At 46.1% G+C, this 26094-nt stretch overlaps 1 protein-coding gene across 1 annotated transcript in view; it reads right to left on the bottom strand.

Moving 5' to 3' along the window:
- PRRT2 (proline rich transmembrane protein 2) overlaps positions 1–26094 on the bottom strand; it is a 414525-nt gene that overhangs the window by 355805 nt on the left and 32626 nt on the right. The gene's annotated exons all lie outside the window — the stretch shown is intronic.

Genomic DNA, 26094 nt, shown 5'->3' with positions numbered 1-26094 from the left:
AGCGTAAATGTGTTCCTCTGCCCCTGAGAGGCCTCACATGTTTTGAGTGTGAGTGTAATCACACATGATATCTATTGTGCAATATGCACACATATCGCTACAAAGGAGCCAGAGCACAGAACCAGGAACAAAGCAACAACTCCTCGGGGGGAGAGGAATTGGGAGACCTATGGGCCCATATTAATACTTTTTGACGCAAACCAGCGCCGGTCAAAATTTTACCTCCGGCTAACGCCATTCCTACGCACCATGCGGGCGCCTTATTTAAGGAATGATGTTAGCCGGCGCTGCGGACTGGTCAGAGTAAAAAAAAAGACTCAAACCAGGCAGCACCGGCATAGGGGAAAATGGGGATTCTGGGTGGAAAAAATGGTGCAAGTCAGGTTTGAGGCTAAAATCATGCCTCAAACCGGACTTGTGCCATTTTTTGATGCACAACCCCCATTGAAATGACTCCTGTCTTAGCAAAGACAGGAGTCATGCCCTCTTGCCCAATGGTCAGGCCCAGGGGACTTCTGTCCCCATGGGCATGGTCATTGGGCACAGTGGCATGTAGGGGGGCCCAAATCAGGCCCCCCCATGCCACTTAAAAAAAAAAAATACTTACCTCAACTTACCTGTACTTACCTGGGATGGGTCCCCCCATCCATGGGTGTCCTCCTGGGGTAGGAGAGGGTGGCAGGGAAGGGAACCTCTGGACTGCTTCCATGGTCAGAGACCATGGAAGTGAGCCCACAGGTCCCTTAACGCCTGCCCTCACCCAGGCATTAATAAATGGCGCACATCAGGCTGTGCGCTGTTTTTTAAGGCCTGCCCCCTCCTGTGCGTAAGGTGTTCGGGCCTTATAGTCATTTTTTGGGCGGGAACGCCTACCTTGCAAGTCATTAACGCAAGGCAGCTTCCCGCATCCAAAAAATTACGCACACGGAGGAATTTTTACATCCGCGGGCTCGGGCGTCAAAGTTTAAATATGGTGCACGGTTTGCGCTGAATGTGCATCAAAATCTTTGACGCACATTCGGCGCAAACAGAGTATAAAAATGCCCCATGATTTTTAAACTTTGCAAGTAATTAAACAAAATGGCAAGCATGAAGCGCCACACTTACCAAGTAGTCAGAGCCAATGATGATGGAGATTCTTCAGACAGGTGTGATTACATTCATGATTTGTAACCAACCAACAACAATGCCACACTTGTTCAATGGTGCAGGGGTGTGTGTGGTAGTGCTAGGCACCAGTGTGTATCCCACCACAGACAGGAATCTGTAATCTGTAGTGACAAACATATCCCAACTATACCTATATCACTTTCATACTCGGTGAAACAATAGCATGCTACCTGTGACGTGCTGTGAATAACATTTCCAAACTGGGCCCACTTACAGTGCTTAAAGTTAGAAAAAGCGCCACACTTGACACAGATGTAAGGTAGACAAGCAAACCTCCACAGCCCTCTGACAAAGCAACATTTACCTACAAAGACTGCAGGGCAATAGCTACATCATGTGCTCAGCTCAACTCACTCCATGCTTCCAATTCATAATTACGAAATGATGACGAAGTAGCAAAGGTTTTACGAATTGTAATATATATAAACTATCTAACCCGCCTACACCTATCTAGCCTACACAAACTAACCTTCACACTAACCTTAACACTAATTTAAAATATCTTATTTAATCTTAACCTACCTAAACATACCTAGCCTATCCTAACTAACCTTAAATGTAGGCTGCACTGTCTTAACTTTTCTAAAACTATCCCACCTACTATATACAGTACATATGACATGTTAAACATCAAACCCCTTGCCCTTAATACACCCACTTAGAAACCTAACACTATAAAAACACACTTACATTTAAATACCTAATAAAATATGTAAAATACTAACACTAAACACATATGATAAATCCTAAAACTATGCCCATATTATTAAAACTACAAAAACAAAAGGTAGACAACAGGGAGAGGGAATTGTCCAAGGGAAGAGTTCAGATTTGTGCACTGATGCACTCCAGGCCATTTTGCAATGTTGCCATCATGGCGCTTAGGCTTGCCATTTCATTCTCGATGCCCTGCACCCAGGTCTTCAGCTCATTTAAGTCCTTCAGGACCTGGGCCTGGAACAAAGAGCCACTTGTAGGTGTCGTGAGCATGAGCTGATGTGCTGGCAAATGTAAGCCAGTAGATGGGCCAAGAATGGGCTGCATAGTATCCAACTGCAGTTGGGCTCCCTCCAGTTGTGTCGGGCCACTAGATAGGTCTGTGTGTGCGTGGCTTCATGCATGCCAGGTATCCACCGACTTTGCCTTCTCAAAATGTGCGCCCATCTTCCGGAAAGCTTTGGCTACATGCCTGATGTGGCTGTAGTGCTCCAAGAGCAATGAGTGGTGTTTGGCCTCCTCAGCAGTCATGTTATCTAAGGAAGTAAAGGGAGAACATATCAGCTCCAGTTCGAAATGTACATGATATCTGCAAGACTAGGCTTACATTTTCATTAAATTATATGTGGCAGCCCAGACCAACACCAAATATGGAGAAAGGGATGTGGACAATATATCTTCTGTACAAATACCATCTCCTAATCAAACAAGGCAAACTGACTCAAGTGCTGGCAGTGTAGGTATATGATACTGAAATGGAGTCTCACAATTTTTCACAACCATATCATTCATGACAGTGAGAAACAATCACGAAGATGTGTCCATGGGGAATAAGACACATGGTCCAGATATGGGCACTTTTGTGTTGTAATTGCATCATGCAAGTGGGTATGTAAGTTTCTCATTAACATATGAAAAATGTGATACGTTAAGCAAGTCCAGGTAGTGTGCATCTGTATTCCATTACTCATCTGGAATAACACAAGGCAACAGACATTGCCGCCTTGATTTACTTAGTGCCAGGTAGTCAATATACAGATGGAGAGTGGCTGGCTACCCCCTGCAAGACATAACTGTCGTACATCTCAACAATTTAGGCTCAGGTAAATACAAGGAAATCAGACAAATAACTTCTAGTATACAGTTGTAGCAATACCATGGTGACCTTAACATTTTCAAGTATCTGTACACACATTCTCCCAAGGCTACTTTCTTCCCTGCACATTTTTTATTTGGCAGTGCATCTCAGGAGTGTATGTATGCATGCTGGAGTACCCATCTGTGCAAGTACTATGTGGGGAATGATGCAGGGAACTGTGCACCATGAGGCAAGGGTGCCTATGTTTTTGCTAGCCAGTACAAGTTACCCCAGGAGTATAATGAGCTGTAAGCCGTTGACTCAGTGTGTCCCTGCATATGGACTTTTACACAATGCATCAACATTCGGCAGCGGCCCGTCCTTTAAGGTGGAGGGGCCACGCTCCCCACCTTTTGCCCCTCATGAAGAGTGCCCATCAGGCTGAGCAAAGGTCAGCCTAACAGACACTCTTCATGTTCAGATCAGGGAGCCAGGAGTAAGACATGCACAATTGGCGCAGACTCCTGGCTGTCTGGGCTGAACTTTGTTGGCCTGAAGAGGTCACAGCTCCTATGGGCGTGACCTCCTCAGCTCAGCAAAGGTGCCTCAAGACCCTTCCCATTGGTGATGAGGGGAAGTGTCACCCATTGACTTCGACCTGGGCGCTTCAGGATTAAGCCCTGAAGCGCCCATGGCGAGTTTCAATCAGTGACACCTCGTCACAGAGTGCGGTGGGGTCAGCAGTCTAACTGACCCCATCCCTCTCTGTGACGAAGCTGTGACTGCTGCATTCCCTCATTGGCTGACCTGAATGTTGATGAGTGTTGTGAATGGAAGTGCGAGCGTGTGTGAATGAATGTGAGTGTGCTGCCCTCCCTCCTAAAATTACCGGGCTCCACTGACAACATTAATACATACCTTGCAATGGATGGATGACTCTGCAAATTGAGACATAGGGTGTATAAGGTAATGAGTTTGTCATTTCAATGCAAATCCATCTGCAGACCAGTGACCTTTACCCAATGTGCTCCAAATTATTCTGTTTGCACTTGTAGGAAAGTACCATCTTGCCTGGCATGTTACCCCCATTTTTCACTGTATATATGTTGTTTTAGTTGTATGTGTCACTGGGACCCTGGTAACCCAGGGCCCCAGTGCTCATAAGTGTGCCTGAATGTGTTACCTGTGTAGTGACTAACTGTCTCACTGAGGCTCTGCTAATCAGAACCTCAGTGGTTATGCTCTCTCATTACTTTCCAAATTGTCACTAACAGGCTAGTGACCATTTTTACCAATTTACATTGGCTTACTGGAACACCCTTATAATTCCCTAGTATATGGTACTGAGGTACCCAGGGTATTGGGGTTCCAGGAGATCCCTATGGGCTGCAGCATTTCTTTTGCCACCCATAGGGAGCTCTGACAATTCTTACACAGGCCTGCCACTGCAGCCTGAGTGAAATAACGTCCACGTTATTTCACAGCCATTTTACACTGCACTTAAGTAACTTATAAGTCACCTATATGTCTAACCTTTACCTGGTAAAGGTTAGGTGCAAAGTTACTTAGTGTGAGGGCACCCTGGCACTAGCCAAGGTGCCCCCACATTGTTCAGAGCCAATTCCCTGAACTTTGTGAGTGCGGGGACACCATTACACGCGTGCACTACATATAGGTCACTACCTATATGTAGCTTCACAATGGTAACTCCGAATATGGCCATGTAACATGTCTATGATCATGGAATTGCCCCCTCTATGCCATCCTGGCATAGTTGGCACAATCCCATGATCCCAGTGGTCTGTAGCACAGACCCTGGTACTGCCAAACTGCCCTTCCTGGGGTTTCACTGCAGCTGCTGCTGCTGCCAACCCCTCAGACAGGCATCTGCCCTCCTGGGGTCCAGCCAGGCCTGGCCCAGGATGGCAGAACAAAGAACTTCCTCTGAGAGAGGGTGTTACACCCTCTCCCTTTGGAAAATGGTGTGAAGGCAGGGGAGGAGTAGCCTCCCCCAGCCTCTGGAAATGCTTTGTTGGGCACAGATGTGCCCAATTCTGCATAAGCCAGTCTACACCGGTTCAGGGGACCCCTTAGCCCTGCTCTGGCGCGAAACTGGACAAAGGAAAGGGGAGTGACCACTCCCCTGACCTGCACCTCCCCTGGGAGGTGTCCAGAGCTCCTCCAGTGTGCTCCAGACCTCTGCCATCTTGGAAACAGAGGTGCTGCTGGCACACTGGACTGCTCTGAGTGGCCAGTGCCACCAGGTGACGTCAGAGACTCCTGCTGATAGGCTCCTTCAGGTGTTAGTAGCCTATCCTCTCTCCTAGGTAGCCAAACCCTCTTTTCTGGCTATTTAGGGTCTCTGTCTCTGGGGAAACTTTAGATAACGAATGCAAGAGCTCATCCGAGTTCCTCTGCATCTCTCTCTTCACCTTCTGCCAAGGAATCGACTGCTGACCGCGCTGGAAGCCTGCAAACCTGCAACATAGTAGCAAAGACAACTACTGCAACTCTGTAACGCTGATCCTGCCGCCTTCTCGACTGTTTTCCTGCTTGTGCATGCTGTGGGGGTAGTCTGCCTCCTCTCTGCACCAGAAGCTCCGAAGAAATCTCCCGTGGGTCGACGGAATCTTCCCCCTGCAACCGCAGGCACCAAAAAGCTGCATTACCGGTCCCTTGGGTCTCCTCTCAGCACGACGAGCGAGGTCCCTCGAATCCAGCAACTCTGTCCAAGTGACCCCCACAGTCCAGTGACTCTTCAGTCCAAGTTTGGTGGAGGTAAGTCCTTGCCTCACCTCGCTAGACTGCATTGCTGGGAACCGCGACTTTTGCAGCTACTCTGGCCCCTGTGCACTTCCGGCGGAAATCCTTTGTGCACAGCCAAGCCTGGGTCCACGGCACTCTAACCTGCATTGCACGACTTTCTAAGTTGGTCTCCGGCGACGTGGGACTCCTTTGTGTAACTTCGGGTGAGCACCGTTTCACGCATCCTCGTAGTGCCTGTTTCTGGCACTTCTCCGGGTGCTACCTGCTGCTGAGAGGGCTCCTTGTCTTGCTCGACGTCCCCTCTCTCTCCTGGTCCAATTTGCGACCTCCTGGTCCCTCCAGGGCCACAGCAGCGTCCAAAAACGCTAACCGCACGATTTGCAGCTAGCAAGGCTTGTTGGCGTTCTTTCGGCGGGAAAACACTTCTGCACGACTCTCCACGGCGAGAGGGATCGGTCCACCGAAGGAGAAGTCTCTAGCCCTTTTCGTTCCTGCAGAAACCTCAGCTTCTTCTGTCCAGTAGAAGCTTCTTTGCACCCGCAGCTGGCATTTCCTGGGCATTTGCCCATCTCCGACTTGCCCTAGATTGGAAATCCACAGTTGTTGCATTGTTGGTTTTGCATTATTCCTCTAACACGACTTCTTTGTCCTTAGGGGAACTTTAGTGCCCTTTGCACTCACTTTTCAGGGTCTTGGGGAGGGTTATTTTTCTAACTCTCACTATTTTCTAATAGTCCCAGCGACCCTCTACAAGGTCACATAGGTTTGGGGTCCATTCGTGGTTCGCATTCCACTTTTGGAGTATATGGTTTGTGTTGCCCCTATCCCTATGTTTCCCCATTGCATCCTATTGTAACTATACATTGTTTGCACTGTTTTCTAAGACTATACTGCATATTTTTGCTATTGTGTATATATATCTTGTGTATATTTCCTATCCTCTCACTGAGGGTACACTCTAAGATACTTTGGCATATTGTCATAAAAATAAAGTACCTTTATTTTTAGTATAACTGTGTATTGTCTTTTCTTGTGATATTGTGCATATGACACTAAGTGGTACTGTAGTAGCTTCACACGTCTCCTAGTTCAGCCTAAGCTGCTCTGCTAAGCTACCATTATCTATCAGCCTAAGCTGCTAGACACCCTATACACTAATAAGGGATAACTGGGCCTGGTGCAAGGTGCAAGTACCCCTTGGTACTCACTACAAGCCAGTCCAGCCTCCTACAGCACTGAGATAGGAATCCTGACCTCCTGTTATGACCTGCCAAGCCACATGACCCAATCCCTGCCATATGGATATCTACTCTCACAATGTGCATCAGTGAGGCAGTGTGGTAGTGATTTGTCCACCACCATGGTTAATTAGAGTTGCGGGTCTACATCCTTACAGCCTCCAGGGCATCTGTGTTAATGTTCGTCTGTCACGCCATTTCACAGAAGAATGACATGGAGTATTCAGAGGGATGCTCAAGTACCCCTGAGGCCGGATTACGACAACCATAACTCAAGTTAAGTAAATGATGGGACAAAAATACAACTGATAATGTACTCACTCTCTTATGGCCACATGTTGAGATGTCATATGTCCTCTGTCATGACTCAAATATGTGATTTCGATGAACTTTGGCATATCACAATATTATTTGCCGCATCTATTAAAAGAATAATTATTTTTTTGTGATCGCTACCCTGCTGACATGGTCATACAAGGTTTTACAAATTGGAATTTAATTTTACAAACAGATACACAAACAGGTATGTGTCACCAGACATTTCCAGTATTGATCAGCATGAATGTCTGACCACACCTATAGTCATCCACACTGAACTTATGTTGCAGGATAGGTTCAACTTATCTAGCATGTATGAGCATAGTAGGAAGCAAAATGAAGCAATATATGTGGTATTTGGACACACACTTATTATAAATCAGATATCATGAGACAATAATTTTTACACTTGGTAGCACTGAATGGGTAATGTGTTACTCCACATCAGCACCAGTGCCATACTCAAATATGGGCATAGGCAACCAAACCGTGTACAGGCAAACTTAGCCTGAAACACTGTATGTAATGCCTGTGCCATGTGTTGGATGTCAAATTTGGATTGTTTTGACCATCTGCTGATTTAGCGCCAGATGATGGGACGTGCCACAAGCATAAAAACAGTAGTTGAGCAAATATCACCATAGCTAGTAAAGATGCATGCTACCTGTGTGTTTGCATACATTGGCCCTACATGTACATTGACATATGTACTTGTCCATTTAACATTATTCTGTGTACAAGTTCAGTTGTATTTGTACAGAGTTGGACTTGGTGGCAGGTTATTGATACATTCCCATACACATCACAATGTTGCTACTGTCATGGATCATGCACAAACCTTACAGAGCTACAACAATGTACTTATTACACTTACTGGTAGCATTGGGATCCCTGAAGGTGTATAGGCCAGGTCCACCTACAATGTAATAAACAGAATATTGCTTTGTAAATAGTGCAAATACACACAGTCTTAATTCATTAAAAGTACTATGACATCTCAGTGAATTGGGAGATTCAACAAGCTGGACTCACATATGTATATATTGTCTGAAGAGAGGATGCAGCTAGTCACCTTACATGGCAGAGGTCACTGAATGTTGAGGCTCAAAGATATCTAACATCACATGCCTGAAGCATACCTCAGGAATGTGATGGTATGTGTACTGGTGGGCAGGAGCATCTCAGGCCCCCTTGCACCATGACACAGGGGAAAATATTACCCGCCTGCAGACAAAGGAAGTGCTGCGTTGGGAAAAGACAGGTTTACACCATTTGTAACACTGTAAGGACCATATAAGACTATTCATTGCTCTGGGGCACAGAGTGCTGACTAGTGGCAAAACATGCCACCTTGCAACATGCCTTGGAAGAAGGTGTAAATATTTTGTCATGAATGGCCACCTACCTGAACAAATACAATTGCCAGAGGCATTTTCATCTGCCTATGGGTTCTGAACAATGCATCACAAATAAAAGGATTCACATTAGAGGAGACTGAACATTACATTCCTCCTTTCACATCACCTGTGTTGGGTTACAAAATGTTTGTTTCATAGCCTGCACAAGAATTTTTGTGAAATCAGGTAATGTTCCTAAAGACATGCATATTAAATCAAAAAAAGTGCCCACAACCCATTGAACAGCCTCCTGGAGTGGGGTATGGCAATTGCATAGCATTAAACTGGATTTTTGAAACCAGTACAAAAAATGATCTGCTTCTTACATGGTTACACTGTTTTAAATGTGATAGTAACATAACTGCATGCAGGTGGTACATACATACATACCTTTGGGTCTCCCAATCTCCAATCCAATGTAGACCACCAGATCACCCTCTCGGGAGTCCATATCAGCCCAGTGATGTATCAGCCGGTGGACGGTGTACTCTGTCCCAAACATTGTCGACATGTGCCAATGCACATTATTCCAGCACTCCTTGCAATCCTTGGCAGGGTATTCAGACCCTACCCCCGATGCCTGCATGTTTGTAATGTAATGACTCATCCTCTGACAAATTCTTGTCCCTAGTCTTTCCTGACATGGCCAATGAAACTATAGTACCTATAACTTGAACGAACACCCCTTAATCTAAACATTAGCCCTAAAGTATTAAACCCCTAAATTGACAGGCACCCGGCAAAACAATGACAAAACAGATACAATTAACAACAAAAAGACACAAAAGGTACGGAAATTGCACAATACAGGGACAGACCAGACCCCAACAATGACAATGCACTCTCCAAAAACACCTTCTACACCCAGCACAGACTAACAGAGAGTAAGTGAAAGTAACTTTTAAAATTCCCATTATGCAGCCTGCCACACTCATTGCATAATTTCCTGGGTGTTTCCTGCTCTTTTCTGATGTGTGTGTTGTTTTTTTATAAATCATCGCTAATCAAATGGCCATAGCATGATGAATGCATAACGCATTTTCACTTCTGCAGTCAGCATTTGCCTTGATGCACAGCTTCGGACCGGCGCAACTGATGCAATGCACCATGCAAAATGGGCAACTGCCCTTATGTGTGGGATCCACTGTAGAGGACTATGAAAAGCAGGATAACACACCTTGGGCCCACTTCCGGGGGTCATGAACTTACAGCTGCCAAATTTTCAGTTTGCTTGTGTGTGACATCTCATTGGTCATAGTGTGCGTACATGTGACGTTCCAACTTTTTAGATGTGACATTTTGAGTGACACTTTATTGTGAGATGAAAATAGTTATTAGTGTCTTGGAATGAGACTAATTATTAAAATTACTGTGGTTTGTAATAGTCTTGGGTGGATTTAGATAAGTGCAGAGGTGTAGGAATTTTTCCAAAATGGGCTAGTATACCCTGTGTTGAGTGGTACTTGGCAGAGCTTGGAACAGGGGTAGTACCACTTTGCAGATCTGTGTGACAGAGGGCAGTGTCCAGGTGGTGAATCTGAGTGGTTGTAAGTCTTTCATGCCCCTGTCAATTCATGACAGGTGGGCCAGCACATGGGGTGCGGAGTCAGTGTGGATTCAAGGAATGCATATCCATTCCTTTTTAACCTGCTAGGTGAACAGCAGGCAGCATAGCAGCACAGCAGAGCAGGAATAATTACCTGTATGATCACATATCAGTTGTCACAGCCGTTACCAAGGTACACACCTGGATGTCCCCACAGTCATATGTGAATGTTAAGACTGTTCTTGGGACTTATAACGCACTCTACTGTATTCCCTCTTTTGCCCAATCTCTATATTCATGCAATGCATCAGGAGTTCCTCTATGTGATGTATCACAGATATTGACACTCTCTTAGGGGAGCACAGAGACAGGCTGACGTACCCGTACTACAGTGTATAGTTGTTGAGCATGACCCTTCTTAAGGGATTTCCCCAAAACTTTTTGCTTTTGCTTTTGCTTTTTCCTCCCGTTCTTTTTTTGCTGACTCTCTTTTCCTGGCCTTAGCAATCTGGGCACTTCCCCACTGTTCTGCAGTGGGAAAGTGCAATTGCCCTTCCTACACATGCCAGGAAGGGGCACTCACATGAATGGTTGAGGTGCTGTACTCAGGAGTACCCTGTAAAAAGGTATACCACATACCGGGGTTGTCTACGGCCATGGCTAGTGGTGGGAGGCTGCACTGATTGTGCCACCCACCAGAATACTCTGTCAAATATGTGTTGGGCCTAACAGTGCAGACCTGTAGAGGTGCAGTTGCTCAGGGTGGCATTTCACACTCCATAGCCAACCCAGGAAAGGCCTAACACTACACCCAGAGCACCCCCTGAAGGGTGGAGCAGGTGGTAGGCAGAGGGCAGGGCAGGTACACAAGGGTGTTCCATGCCATAGTAAGGAAGAATGCCAACATGAGTTTTTCCTACCTAGGAGGTCGGCTCCTCCTGTAGGTTTTGCTGATTCTCTCTTAGTGGCCTTAAGACCTTGTGCACTTTCCCCCTGTAAGTACAGCGGGGGAGCGCGCATGACCTTCGTACATATGTTTTGAAGTGATGCTATCTAGTGTGTGTGTGTGCACTTGCAAAATGTTTTTTTAATATGTACTCAGCCTACCACAGTAGGCCTGTGTGTGCGAACTTCCACAATGGTGTTAACATGTACTAAGCCTGCCACTGTAGACTAGTGTGTGCACTCTTGCACAATGATGTTTTAAAAGGTACTGAGCCTGCCACTGTAGGCCAGGGTTTGTGCACTTACCCAATGGTGGGTTAACATGTTCTGCGTCTACCACTGTAGACCAGGGTGTACGCACTTTCACAATGGTTTTTTAATATGGACTGAGCCTATCAGGGCAGGCCTGTGTGGGCGCCCTCGCATCTTTGGGTGTTCTTACACTTCTGTTTAGACTGCCCCTGCAGGCTTGTGTGTTCTCCAGGGTACATGTGCCCAGTGAGTGAAGAATATACATGTGTGTTTTCACTTTCAATGAGGATTTCTCTGCCCATAGATTATAATGGGGAAAGCTTGCCATTACTCCTAACTGCAATAGTGGATTGCAGTGGAGCAGCCTCATAGTTTCCTATCAATGAAATCGTCCAGACAAACCCATTACTATGGTAAATTTGGTTTTGTCAGGAATCACTGGGAAATGTCACTTCTAGAAAGTGAGCATTTCTCTGCTCTAAAACGCTTTGTATGCCTTTTTAAATTCAACTCAATTCCACACTGGAGGCTGGGGAGCACATCTGGCACACAGCTGGAATGACAGACCTCTGCATTTGAGGCCCTGGCTGGATAGATTGGAGGGAGAAGTTCTGACACTTGGCCTCTCGGGCCAGATCATCGCCCCACTAAAGATTAAGATATGCATTCCACAACCCCATGACAGGCAAAACTAAAATTAAGGAGAGGCATCTGTCTGCTGTGTGGCACTCGGAAGTGTGCTCTCCAAGGGCTTGTTGGCTTGCCCCCTGTTCTCAGTGGAGGTCTCAGGGACACCAAAGACCTCCTGCGAGGGACCTTCACCTTCTACCTGTGTCATCTGGAGAGCAGTGCCCCCCAAGACCCTACATCATCTTCTGGATTCCACTTAGTAGCAGCAGTGTGAGCGGGAAACTAAGGCCCATATTTATACCTTTACTTAGCGCTGCATTTGCGTCATTTTTTAACGCAAAAGTGGCACAAACTTATAAAATAAGCCCCATTGATGGAGCCAGAGTCCTTCACAGGAGGAGAGAGACAAACAATCGGGCCAGAGCCAGTCAAAGAGCTTGGTCCTCCAACGTCCGACCAGGGATCTAGAATTCATAAAAGACCGATACCCAGGATGTAAATTCAGACCACCCTTCGAGTATCACCCCTGGGTTGTCATCAGACAGAGAGGCGCCATGGTCACTGCTCATCAATGAGATGAAAAAATCACCTGTAATATCTTGTCCTTTAAAAGAGCCCAAGACGAATTCAGGGAGGAAAGTGCCCCTCCAACACCCTACACCAGTGGTTTTCAAACTTGCTAATGCTGCGCCCCCCTAGTGGGAAAAAATAAATCATTGGGCCCCCCTCAGAATTTTTCAAAACTATTCTATTAAGTTGGCAATGCTTAAATAAGTCAAGAGTTATTTAAACGTTGCAATTAAGTTCGGTTACCTTTTTACAAAAGCAAGAAACATGTTGCTGCTTTAAAAAGCACTATTACCTCCATAATATTTATTTTGGCCGGAGCCTGGCACCCCCCCCCCCCCGGGATCACATGAGCCCCTCCAATGTGGACCCGCCCTCCAGTCTGAAAACCCCTGCCCTACACCCACCACCAGAGTAGGATGCTTGGGTGACCTCATCACCTCCTTTTCACTCCCCAACAAAGAGCCCTGACAGCCCTGACAGAACCAGGTCGAGCCCTATCTCATCTGACAGCACCACTGAAGGCAGCCCTGCAGTGACGTCCTCTTCTCAAGAATCAGCAAGTTGAGGTGATCTTCCCCTGGCAGATGTCCACATCTATGCCACAATGAGTCTCCATTTGAAAGGAGCAAGCTAAATGTAAGGCCATGGAGGACCTTCTGCAAAGTTGATGGCATTCTGGTTAAAAGGGTTGCGCAGGAAGCGCCAGTGAAACCATCATGAAACTTCTAAACTACAGGGATCGCAATACCATATTGCATCTGGTCAGAGAAAAAAGATGAGATACAGAATAAGAGGGAGCACCTTTCGTTCTATCCAGTCTTCACACAGGCTGTCAAGCTGGCCAAGAATGCATAGGTTAACATTAAGCGGAAGCAGAGAGATCATGATAGTCCACGATGGATCCAGCGAAACTGAAAGTTACGTGGAAGGACAAGACATACATTTTTGGTACACCAGAGGATGCTGGAAAGTCTTTGCAAATGCCATATTGTGAAAAGCCTGTCAAAACACTGCACAGAGAAAGGAAACATCTGAGATCAGATTGGTGGTGACAGGAGCCCCTCAGACCACAGCGATAATAAATTGAGTGTTTAACTAGATGTCAGGCTCAAGTTGACATACCCGCCAGGCTGCACTGGCATGATGTGGAGCAGGTTGTATGATACAACCATGCATGCCCAAACAATGCTGTCGGAACCACGACCGCATTTCTACCGCATATGCCTTTACCAGCATGCCTTTACAGTGAATTTTGTTGTAAAAGCATGATTGGTAAAGGAATATGCATGATAAATTGCACACTGCAGCCCCCTGCTCTGCCTCTAACACCTGATGCCCCAGTCCTGCAATCCACCCCGCCCCAACCCTTAAAACTGCCCCTCTTCCGCCCTGAGCCCTAAAACTGCCCCCACCCTGCCCTTAAAACTGCCCCTTCCTCCCACTCTGAGCCCTAAAACTGACCCTGCTCCGCCCTTAAAGCCACTCCAACACCCACGCCCTGAGCCCTACAACTGACTCGCAGCGCCCTTAAAACTACCCCTTCCCCCTAAGGCTTAAAATCCATCCCCCTGCTAAAAACTAATCCGACCCCAGCCCTAAAACTGACCCCCACCCCTGAACACTGCCCTTTCCCCCACCACTCTGAGGCCTAAAACCCACCCCCAGCCCGTAAAACTACCCCAACCCTTGCCCTGAACTCTAAAACCCTGCTCCTGTCTATAAAACTACCCCAACACCTCCACCCAATCTGAGCCCTAAAACCACCCCCACCCCTAAAATTACCCCCTCGCCCAGTTACCTCTCCGGGTATTTCCTGTTCCTCTCTCCGCCCATTCGCACAGCTAAATCACTCTTTGCCTTAACCTTGCACATGCTTGATTTAGGCATGTGCGTGACTAAGGCAGTGTTCCGGGAGAGTTGTGGTTTAGGCAAGCATTGTTACGCTTGTGTTGAAACAGCACATGTGGCTCAGCCTGCGGTATTAGGGCCGCTTCACAGAGGAGCGTGATGGAGAGGTCTGTCTGTGAGCTTCCACGATTCGCTCCACCGTTTAAATCCATGAAGATTGGGGGTCATCTTACAAATTGAAGCAGATACTAGATAGTATGGCAAATGTGTGCATGAAGAGCCAGGTACTTGCTGGCGGAAACAAGATTTGAGTTGGGGCCACTGCAGGTTGTACGCCTGCCATCTACTCTCTCAAGGAGTATAAAGCCATTGTAACTTATGGTTGTTTTTTTTTAAATATATTTAGGGGTGCTGATATGAACTGGCTGTGTTTGGTGCTAGTGGGGTGTGGCTGGGTTATGGGGATATGTATAGAGAATTGATTGCTATGATGTATTCCCTCGCACTCACCGTCGCTATGATACACACTGACCTGAGCACTGGCATAGAGTGGACACACACATATGTGGTGGTATGGCAAAAAGACAACACCATTTTAACTGTGACATAAGTACATGTAATGTCAGAGGACTGAGTACTCTGCATAAATAGAGGAGCGTAATGGCCTTTTTGGACATACATCATATTGATAGTGCCAAGCTCCAAAAAACACAATTTCCACTTGACAGCCCATCCATGTTTGTCAGCAGATGGGGCACTAATAGGATTTTGTTGCATCCTACAGTATTCATTCCTGTGTAATAGACATCCTGGTACGACACACGGTTAATTGTATGCTGCCTCAGACCCCAGTGGGTGTTATATATTATAGTGCAAGGTCACTTGATAGACCATCCAGTCACGCTGATAAATGTGTAAGGTCTGAACACGAACATATATGCCACGCTTGATTAAATATTCAATGCATGATTGCTCCTAGTGGCAGGAAATACATTGGTGGTGTTTTTTATTTAGTGTTGGAACCTGCAAAAGTTAGATCCCATTCAACTGTTGATCACGCCCCCATGTCTTTGCAGACACTGAATCTATGAGCTTAGATTGGTGGATGTGCAGAGGGTTGGGCACATGAGGGCCAGTGCCCACACACACTACTCAGCAGTCCATCACTCATTCTCATACATTGATTTCTGGATATATTCAATACATCTATCGGACTGGAGTCAGGAAAAGAAACATCTGCCAGTCTCATTATCTGATCACTCCTGACTTGCCACAGATGGCCATCCCAGCTACATCTGCGATGCTGAGACAATGCCAGTCAGATGCATTCAGTGAAGCAGCATTTAAACACGATATAGGCACTGCATAACTGAATATTTTGAGAACTACAAAAGTAGTTTTTCTACATGGGACACTCTAAGGGGGTCCTTCAAGGTGGTGATCAGGGTAGATGTCGTATCTAACCAGTCTGTGGGATTCAGCTCCATTCAGGCTCCATTGCAACAGTAGGAGCACAAGATCTCAACTCTAGGGAGGGCCCTAGAGACACGAGGGAAAGTTATTGGCAGGCCTGAAGCTATTCATTGATGAATACGATAACCTAGTGGAGAGGAAACTGGCCTTTTTAGGGAAACATGCCCAGGCTAGAAAATATGGTGAAGGTGAACATCCAGGATACACCCTGACTTGGTTGCTTATGGAATAAACACACAAAACGCAACATGTTTGTAACAATACAGAATAACCAGGGCTGACTGACTTAAAACTGATTACATATGCTAGAGGTCTTTGCAAACTATTAAGAACAACTATATGCAGCACGGGGACGTAATACACAGGAATGTATGACACAATATATGGAGGCAATAACATTGGCAGGGCTAGAGGGAAAGTAGGGGGAAATTATGTGCGGTCCATTGACTTTAAGTGCGGTAACAACTGCTATTGCGACATGTAATGCGCCAGGTTCGGCTGCGTTCACTGCAGAGTTTTGTGAGGTTTACAAGGATTTCCTCACACCCCATCTAATAGCGTTGCACAGTGAGTCACTGTAGGGGGGTATCTTACCCGGGTCTTGTCAGGAGGCAATAATAATAATGCCAGTTACGCACGAGAAGGACCCCCTTAGGAAACAGTTGTATAGGCCAATCTCTTCGACAGTGACGTCAAAATATTGTCACAAATCGTGGCAAACAGGCTTATGGCCTTGTTGCAAGGGTTGGTCCTCCTGGGTCTAATGGGATTTATTATTAGCAGGTAAACCTCTTACAATATACTCGCACATTACTTGACATCATGGACCAGGTGTGGACCCTGAATTACCTACTGTGGCAGTTCTTTTAGAGCTGAAAAAGCATTTGATTCCCTGGGGTGGGAACAAATGTTTTATGCACTTGGTGGAACGGGCGTTGAGTATTCTCTCCTAAAATGAACTGTACTGTTAGACAAAGGCCCAGTTGCGAGGGCCAGATTAATGGGTATGTCCCTGCCTCTTTGGTTTTCGGTGGACAGTTGAAAGGCCTGCATTCAGTCACCTTTAGTATTAGCGTTCATTACAAAACAGCGCTTGCACCATTAGAAAAACAGCGTTGGCAATGCACCATATTTTTACGAAGGGATGCCTGGCCTTATCAGATTAAATAATTCTGTTTATCAAGCGCCCTAAGGACAAACTTCCCTGGTTATTCAATAAATTGTGCTCTTTGGTGCTATATGAGGGAATACACCAAATAGGCTACACCCGAAATATTCCTGTTAGCACCTGCTACCAGACCTTGTTCGCCGGAATACACTTTGCGTTGGTGCCTGGGCTCAGTCAAATATTTATGAATTAATGTAGACAGATCCAAGAAAAATACGATCCGTGACAATTACGGGGCCACAGTCAACAAACTGGTTGCCCAAATATGAAGTGGATTAAGTTGCCACTGTCGATGGCTGGATAGTCATTATTATAATACCATACTTTCTGTACTTTTCCAACATCCCCATGCTGTTTACCAAAATCTCTTTTCACTTCATTGGTACCAGAGGTGCAGCTTTGGGGGAGGAGGGAGGAATGCGTTTGTGATGTTGAACCCCCTCTAATTAATATATATTCTTCTAAATAGTTAGGTACAAGTGCTGTAAGTGGGGTATGGTGATGTGTCTGTCGGACTTCACCAAGAATTTTGACATGCGCACAGACAAAAACACACACACCAACGGTTTTGAAAGTCTTATAAAATGTTGGTTAGTTTACAAAATATTGGTTTTCCCCTCACTTAATACCCTACCAATCTGCATCTCCAGTGGCGTAACAAAAGCACCCGCAGCTTCCGTGGTGTGGGCCCCCGAGCTCCACGGGGCTCCCTCAGCACAGTACACTGTACACTACGGCAGGCCCCTGACTAGGTCCAGAGGGGAGGGGGGCCTCTTCAGGGACTTTGCAGGGGGACCCCCCTTAAGTTCCGTTACCCCACTGTGCATAGATTTTAATTTCCACGGCCTCTTTAGCCCCTCTCATGCGCCCTGCTTGTCATATAATATATTTGAAACATTACATGCCAGCGTGATTGTTGGTAAACCTAAAGATCCCACTCCCCCAATCTTACCGACCAAGCTACACCCCTGACATAGCTGCCAAGGTTTTGGATTGCTAAGTGTGACATTTTCAGAATTTCCGTGTAATTATGAGTGACATTTCAACGACTATGAGTGACACTTTCTCGCAAAAGAAATCAAGCGGGGTAGTAAGCGCTATATAAATACGATTACAATACAATACAATATAAATATCAAGAATCATATACCTCCCGTTGTACACCAGTGCCACCTAGTGGCCTTTGATAAACACTACTCAGAGCTTACCTAGCAAAGTGAGAAATTGTAACAGGAAGGTTTTACCGCACTTCAGGTCTTGCATGACAATCTCGGGCATTGAGGTAATGCAGGAAAATGCCTGGAAATGTGTTATTCTACCGCAAGATGCATGACACTTGGCAGGGCTACCCTGATTGGTGCCTACCTGACCTGTTTGATAGGTGAGCAGACATGGAACACTGGTAACGTCCCGTTATTGATGAGCCGTATTTCCTAGAGAGTGAATTTCAACAGTAGCATATACTGCTGTAATTGTTTGGGGCAAGATGGGAAGTACGCCAGTGGAAAGTGTGCGTCCCAGCTTTTTACATTCCAGACATCCCAGCTGAGAATAACCCTGCTTTATCATCAACTTTGGAACAAGCAGTGGTACACATTCTATGATACATAATTTGCCATGTGTAGGGCAACTTTTTCAGAACTGAGGGGCATATTTATGAGTCCCTTGCACTGCTGTTGCGTTATTTTTTGTGATGCAATGGCAGAGAAAACCTTAAACTCACATCTATGAAGCCACGCAAAGCCACTTTGCCTGGCTTTGAATGGCTTCATAGACATTGAGTAGGGCAAGGCAGCGTAAAGCGGTGCCTTGCCTTACTCTGTGCAAGGAAGGCCCTGCATGGGCGTGGCGGTGGGTGTTCCCACACAACACCCATGGTTTTTGACGCATCCCCAGATTTACAAGAGCTTTTAAACCTGGAGATGTGCCAAAACCTTATGCTTCCCCTCGTTCTGAGGTCTCACGCGCAAGCGCTTTAACCTGTTGTAAGGAGTGTGGGCTTTTAACCACACCCATGTCACGCCCATCACTTTCACTCATTCGTGGGCTTGCCTTTCAAAAATCACTTGATGTCATTGGTAAATGCTTTACGTTTCTTCCACCTTGAGGCTGTTTTTGTCACGCCTTGCAGACTGCCCCTGTTACATGGATAGTTGCACAATTGCTGATGTAATTCAGCGTGGGCGAACTATGTGTTTTTGTCTCTCCCCTTTGTCCTGCAATGCGGCCATGGCGCCCACAGCACGAACAGGCATTACCTACTGCCCAATTACCATGTGATGTTTATAATGTATTATGTCTACCTGACGTACTATGTTTTATTATATGGATATGGTGTGCGATGTGCATGTTGTATATGTTTCAGCATATTTTGTTCTACTGTCTTTTGTGTTGCATTATGTGCAAAACGTGTGTTTTGTGGTGTACTGTGATGAAGTGCGTGCGTTCTGTACTTTATACATGTCCTGTATATGTCCTAGCATGTGCCTGTGCTGTATGCATGTACTGCATGCACACTTTGTTATAAATGTAAGTGATGTTCTGTGTGCATGTGTATTGTGTGCTGTACCAAGGGCATGGGTTACTCTGGCTACGTGGTGTTCTTTGCGCTGCACATCATGCATTTGCTGCAAGTATATTATTTTACTGTGATCACCTGTGCTATGTGCTGTACTTAATGTATGTTTCTAACATGGGCACCTATACTATGTCCTGCACTTAATGCAATCGCTTGCTTACAGTAAACACGTGAACAGGCTGGCTTAGTGCGTCCAATGTACTTTCATGACTATATGTTTTGATTTGTAACCTACCGTCTTGTTTTGTGGAGAGGGTCACCTCATGATTACGACATCGGTCACCGCCACTTCCGGCGTCAAAGTGTCCTGTGTACCACGGGGTCAGGCCTGGCTCTGTGTGCGACATCATGGATGCTTGCAACAGTGCCTGCAGCTGAATTTGCCCTTTCACCAGTGGTCCAGACTCTCGCACCTCGGGGACCCCGAAGCCCCAGAGCTGCCTAGACATCTTCTAAACTCGAGCAAATGTGAGTCCTATTGCATTGCAAATGCTTATTTCCTCATTATATGTGTGCTGCACTCTGCAGCACACATAGAAAGAGCGAAAAACCTCCCACGATTCCTTTTGTGCAGGAACGTGCCACTTCTGGCACAAAACAATCCTGCATGCAACACAGGCTTCCTTGCACCATGATGCAAGGATGCCTGCGTTTGTTCGCGCTAGGCTGCCAAAACAGCGCCACTGCAGTGGGAAAGGACAGGAATGTGCCATATGCCTTAGATAACGGCACATTCCTGCCATTTCCCTTTGACGCAGGGCAGCGCTGCTGCCCTTCAAAAAAAGCACATAAATAGGGGCCCAAGTGTTTATATCGTTAAGAGTAGTAGAAGGGTCTTGCCAATAGTAGCCCTCTGAACTTATTTGGATATTTCAGGCTGAGAAATGCTCTGAAAACTCATTATCCTTCCTTCTCTGAAGAGGAACACGGGGAGCTGAACTTGCTTACCAGCATAATCAAACTGGAGGGTACAATGACATGAGTTAAAACTGTTTGCTGACAATAGAACAGATCTGGTGTTACTGGTGGTGGCGAAATGGACCACAGATTTCAGATAGCAGTGGTCAGAAGATAAATGGGAATATTGTTGTGTGCAAGCTGTGTATCAGATAACTATATACATAAACTGATAGAATTGAGGTTCCTTTGTAGGATATACATGACTCTAAAGAGATTGTATGGAATTGACCGAGAAAATGCTCATACATGTCAGAGGTGTATCCACCACAAACTGGATTAAAGCATCTGGCATGGTTGTGCCCAGGAATGTATGATTCCTGGTAAACTATAGGGTCTGGGAGATAGTAAGATGCTAACATATCTAAAACCAGTCACTCAATTGATAATGCTGCTTTGGTTTGTGGCTGATACCCCTAAATTGATGACGCCTTCCTGCCCTGTTACTGTTGTTGGCAAGAAGACAGGTGGCACTTGGGTGATGGAGGTGGATACAAGATGCCCTGTGGTTCCAGCGTTGAGATCTACACTGCACTACAACCAGGCTAAAGGAGACCTAAAGACATTTGGAAGCCATTCTGAGAATATTATAGAATGTGCAGTGTAAATGTGGCTTCCGTTGTAAGATTATGATGATTGCGTGTGCAAGTACTGTTTGTAATTGACCAGATCATTGCTGAAACATGTGGGAGCCGGATCTCACATATATGTCTTGGATTGACAACAGGTATGTAGCCCCTTTTGAGCATGAACAGTGGACTTATTTTGAGGATGGCTGGCCCTTGAAGAGACATGCAAGTGTATCTTGTTTTGTCGTATTTGGAAATTGTATGATGCGTATACCATTGTTATAATTCGATTTTTTTTGTTTCTAAAGCAAAATAAAAGAAGATGTGAAGGCAACTACAGATTTCTTCAAAAGGAAACAACTGACGACATGTTGATATTATATGAAATAATGTACTCCCATCAAGTATATTTTAAGGAAATTATTAATCAAATGAGAATAAAGTTCTGCCACAATTATCAACGTGCACGTATGTCGACTCCAAAATATCCACTGCTGGTGTATCGTCAGGGTAAGTAGATGGGGAGTAAACAACAGTAAATCTATAATTCCGTATGTCTGCTCACCTTGAACCCTCAGTCGTCCAAGTTGTGGAATACATATATATATGGGATTCAGTAATAATGACCTGGATATTGTGAGACAAAACTCTCACAATTCTGTGCTTATATGAATCGCTTGGCCGGAAGCCCCAAGCCCTCCCTAAAACAGAACTCCTTGGTGACCGACAATCTCCTAACATTTCGGGTTCTTTATTCTATATTTGCAAATAGTGAATGTGAACAGTGAAAAACCTACATGCCTGGGTAAAAAGGGGTCTATCATTCCGAGAAACATTACAAAGATTTAAACCACTGGCATAAATGAATCTTCAAATTAAAAAACATAACTAGAAATAGACAAATTGCTGTTTTCTAAACATTTCTGAAACACATGGAAGAATGTTCACACATGAATTAGTCGTGGAGGGTCGGGTGGGTTGAGCGTCAGTTGAGCATCACCATCCCCCACGTGTCACGATAGGTATGGAAGGTCCCACCAGACCACGTGTTCTATATCAGCAAGGCTGCACACATAAGGAAGTGCAATTACTGACTACAAGAGCCCTGTGGGCAGGCATGTGACAATCACAGAGTTAAGTGAGCAGCTTAAGAACAGAAATTCAGACACAGCACCTTGGTGGTCTAGACAGAATCATACCGACAACATAGAGCCGATTCAGACTGCCAGTAGCCATGGAAAAGCTTCCCTCTGCAGTGCTCCTTTCCGACTAGGATCGTAAATCACGAATCTGCCCATCGCCAATGAGTCAAAGGAGCCCCAGGACACATTTGCATCCCAAAGCACCATAAGCATGCTATCCTGACCCAGACATTGACACGGCAGTAAAAGTGTCAGACCTAACCTGTCAGGAGTGTGGCAACATCATCCTGGATCGCCACCTGTGCCCAGATTAACACAACCCGTTTAACTGCCCTGACCAGTTGGCTGAAGTCTTTGCGTGCCTCTGGGCGCTGTGCAGAAGCCATCAGTCATAGGGTGGCTTCTGCCCTTCCTACGAGCCTATGTGTTAAGTGATAGTTGACAGTGAAGCAGTGCACAGGGTGAATGGTGTTCAATAGAGGACCCATTGAGCGCCTGTACACAATGCTAACTACCCACCAGGTTGCTTTAATCCTTGCCTGTGGGCAGGACATCCTGCACGTACACTGTTCATGGGCCAGGACCCTGAAACCCTGCAGGTGCCGTGTAGGCTGGAAAATATATATATCCTCTTCCCTGCCAGATATTTTCTGCCATTCAGCGTAATTTAGCTATCTGTTCCGTGTGTGTTGTGCATATTTCTTCTAGGAACAACAACATCTCGGTCAAAAGAAACATACATTGGCTTGGCCAGATTATACCAATCAACCCTGTTCTTTAGAAAGTCGGAAAGAAGAGGAAGCTGTACTGTCTGTTGTGAGGAGAGGAGAGTGGGGCCAAGATGACAAGGAGTAGGAGTCAGGTGCCCTAATGCTGAGCATATGTCATCTCAAAGGAGTTACCTGACCTGGGACCTCAAGGACACACAGCTGACCAGGAAAAGAACTATCTAGGTGACCAACGTTGGGGACGTACAGAGAGGCATTCCTTGACAGAGAATCTGCTCCTGTGACATCCATGACCCAAGGTGATCCTAGTCTACCCAATCCCAACCTGAGAAGGACACCAACCCTTGAGTAGCATCCCACTGCCTGCATATCATGTCCTCTTCTGGAACTGTTGAATGAGTCTCTCTGGCTCTTAGGGGTCCAGAGATATCACAGTTTTAGTCACTGTTGAATTTTAATCTTTCATCCTAGTTCTCCAATTCCAACTGGCGAGTCAGTGGATCCAGTGTGTACATCTGGTCAATTAAAAAAAAAAACAATCTCTGAAGTTTTTCCTAGGTGGGTTTCGTACATTGGGTGTCAGCCCATTCTAGCATCAGATCCTTGCATTGAACTGAGGCCAGCTGCCCCTGTAACTGCCCTTCCCTTCTGGTATGACCAAGAAATGTATTAAGTGTAAAAGTTTGATTTGCCCCCATTAGAGAGTCTGAACCAGCTCCATAGAAGTAACTTGATTCTCTACTTTGCGTGTAATAGTTAGTATCTGAGTAGAAAGGCCAGTAGTGGTAAATTAAAATGCCCAGCACGGGTTGCACCCAGTAAATACTGTCACAGGACTCCTAGAAAAGACTCAACTGCCTGCCATTCCCCACAGCTCAGCCTCCCAAGAAACTAATACTCGTTACTGAAACTGACCTGCAAAATCAACCCCAACATTTTCAACACAGCAGCGAAAATCAAACCCCACTCTAAAATCCCAAATGCTTGCACACCCCACTTCGTGGTCCCTGACGCAAACAAGTGAAAAAGTGGAAACTGACCCTCCTCCTGTACTTTACCAACCTTTCTCCCCTACAGCTCTGGTAGCTTCGTATCAACCTGAACTGAACTCCCACATACTCCTGCCAGCTCTGCTTGCAAGCTGTGCCTTCATCCACAAACACCACACACACTTTAGCTCACGCCGCTGCCATTATGACTGCTCTCCCCGTCGGAAGTGCAATCGCAGGAGAATTAAAGCATGTATCAGAAACCATCTCCCTCCTTAGAAGAGCTCTTGGCAGTTATATCAATAACATTAACCATTTGTATGGCAGATAATTGAATTGTATCCGCCTGTGTAAATAATAGATGTAGGAGAAACTACCTATGACTGTACAATATCACTGTATCAAGATGCCCGGAGTAGACTAACATCAAACAGGAAGAGTGTGTGTGTTGTGACGGAATCCAGAGTAACTGTACAGAGGGGTTTATATAGCCGAATAGTCACGTGCGCTTGTGTTATTCACAAATCAGTGTATTTTATTTAAAGGGGACGCGTGGGTTGTGGGATTACAGGAGCCTGACCACAAGCACACTCCCCTCAACCAACCATAAAAATGGCAGCCTTTTGATTTCATGTGTTGGGACGGAGGTGCTCTGCCAAGCTTGGTGAAACGGCACCGTCCTTCCCGTCACCTTTTTTTCTGTGCTACTCCGGGGCATATTTATACTCTGTTTGCGCTGGAATTGCGTTGTTTTTTTTTACGCAAATCCGACGCAAAGCTAACTCCATATTTATACTTTGGCGTTAGACCCGTCTAGCGCCAAAGATCTTGGAGTTTGCGTAATTTTTTAGCGTGGACACCTACCTTGCGTTAATGATATGCAAGGTAGGCGTTCCCATCTAAAAAATGACTCCAAGGCATGTGCGCCTTATTTAAACTCCCGTGCAAAAATGGCGCACGGGAGTGGGCGGGTCAAAAAAAATGACGTCCAGCCGCTTTTGCGTCATTTCTTAACGCCTGGTCAGGGCTGGCGTTAAGGGACCTGTGGGCTCGGAAGGAGCCCAGAGGTGCCCTCCCATGCCCCCAGGGACACCCCCTGCCACCCTTGCCCACCCCAGGAGGATGCCCAAGTATGGAGGGACCCATCCCAGGGAACTTAAGGTAAGTTCAGGTAAGTATTTTTATTTGTATTTTATTGTGGCATAGGGGGGCCTGATTTGTGCCCCCCTACATGCCACTATGCCCAATGACCATGCCCAGGGGACAGAAGTCCCCTGGGCATGGCCATTGGGCAAGGGGGCATGACTCCTGTCTTTGCTAAGACAGGAGTCATGTCAATGGAGGGTGGGAGTAAAAAAAAATGGCGCAACTCGGGTTGAGGCAGATTTTTTGCCTCAGACCGACTTGCCCCATTTTTTGACGCCCAAGCTCCATTTTCCCCTACGCCGGCGCTGCCTGGTGTGGGTCATTTTTTTTGACGCACACAACTCAGCTCCGCCGGCTAACGTCATTCCATAAATAAGGCGCCCGCATGGCGCTTTGGAATGGCGTTAGCCGGCGTTAACATTTTTGACGCACAACTGCGTTGGCGCAGTTGTGCGTCAAAAAGTATAAATATGGCCCTCCGTGTTTTCCTCAAGTTACCTCACTACTGATACCCGTCCCTTTACAGGCCCCCGTGTCATTTTTTCGCTTTGACAACATCAGCACAGTGCTCTGATGTCAGGATGACGCTCAAAATGTACCCCCTTTCTGAGTGATTTACCTTCTGTCACCTCTAGGGAGACTATGGGTGACTAATGGTGGTGGCACCAGCAGGAAGGCTTGAGTGCAGGGCACCTGACTTTTTACTGTACCCTGTGGTCTGTCCCATCCCTAGATCTATGAACTCGACCAGCACCCCGGGTATTGGGTCAGGTTCTGCCTGCTATTGGGGGTTGGCCTGATTCCAGAACTGTTGGAGCTATCATCACAGTGCTTACGTTTCACAAGTATCCACATTTATGTTGGACCGG

Source organism: Pleurodeles waltl, chromosome 7 (genome assembly GCF_031143425.1).
Source record: "Pleurodeles waltl isolate 20211129_DDA chromosome 7, aPleWal1.hap1.20221129, whole genome shotgun sequence".
In the NCBI taxonomy this organism is placed as follows: Eukaryota; Metazoa; Chordata; class Amphibia; order Caudata; family Salamandridae; genus Pleurodeles; species Pleurodeles waltl.
The sequence above is the reverse complement of the archived record's forward strand: the minus strand, read 5'-3'. Positions and strand labels throughout refer to the sequence as shown.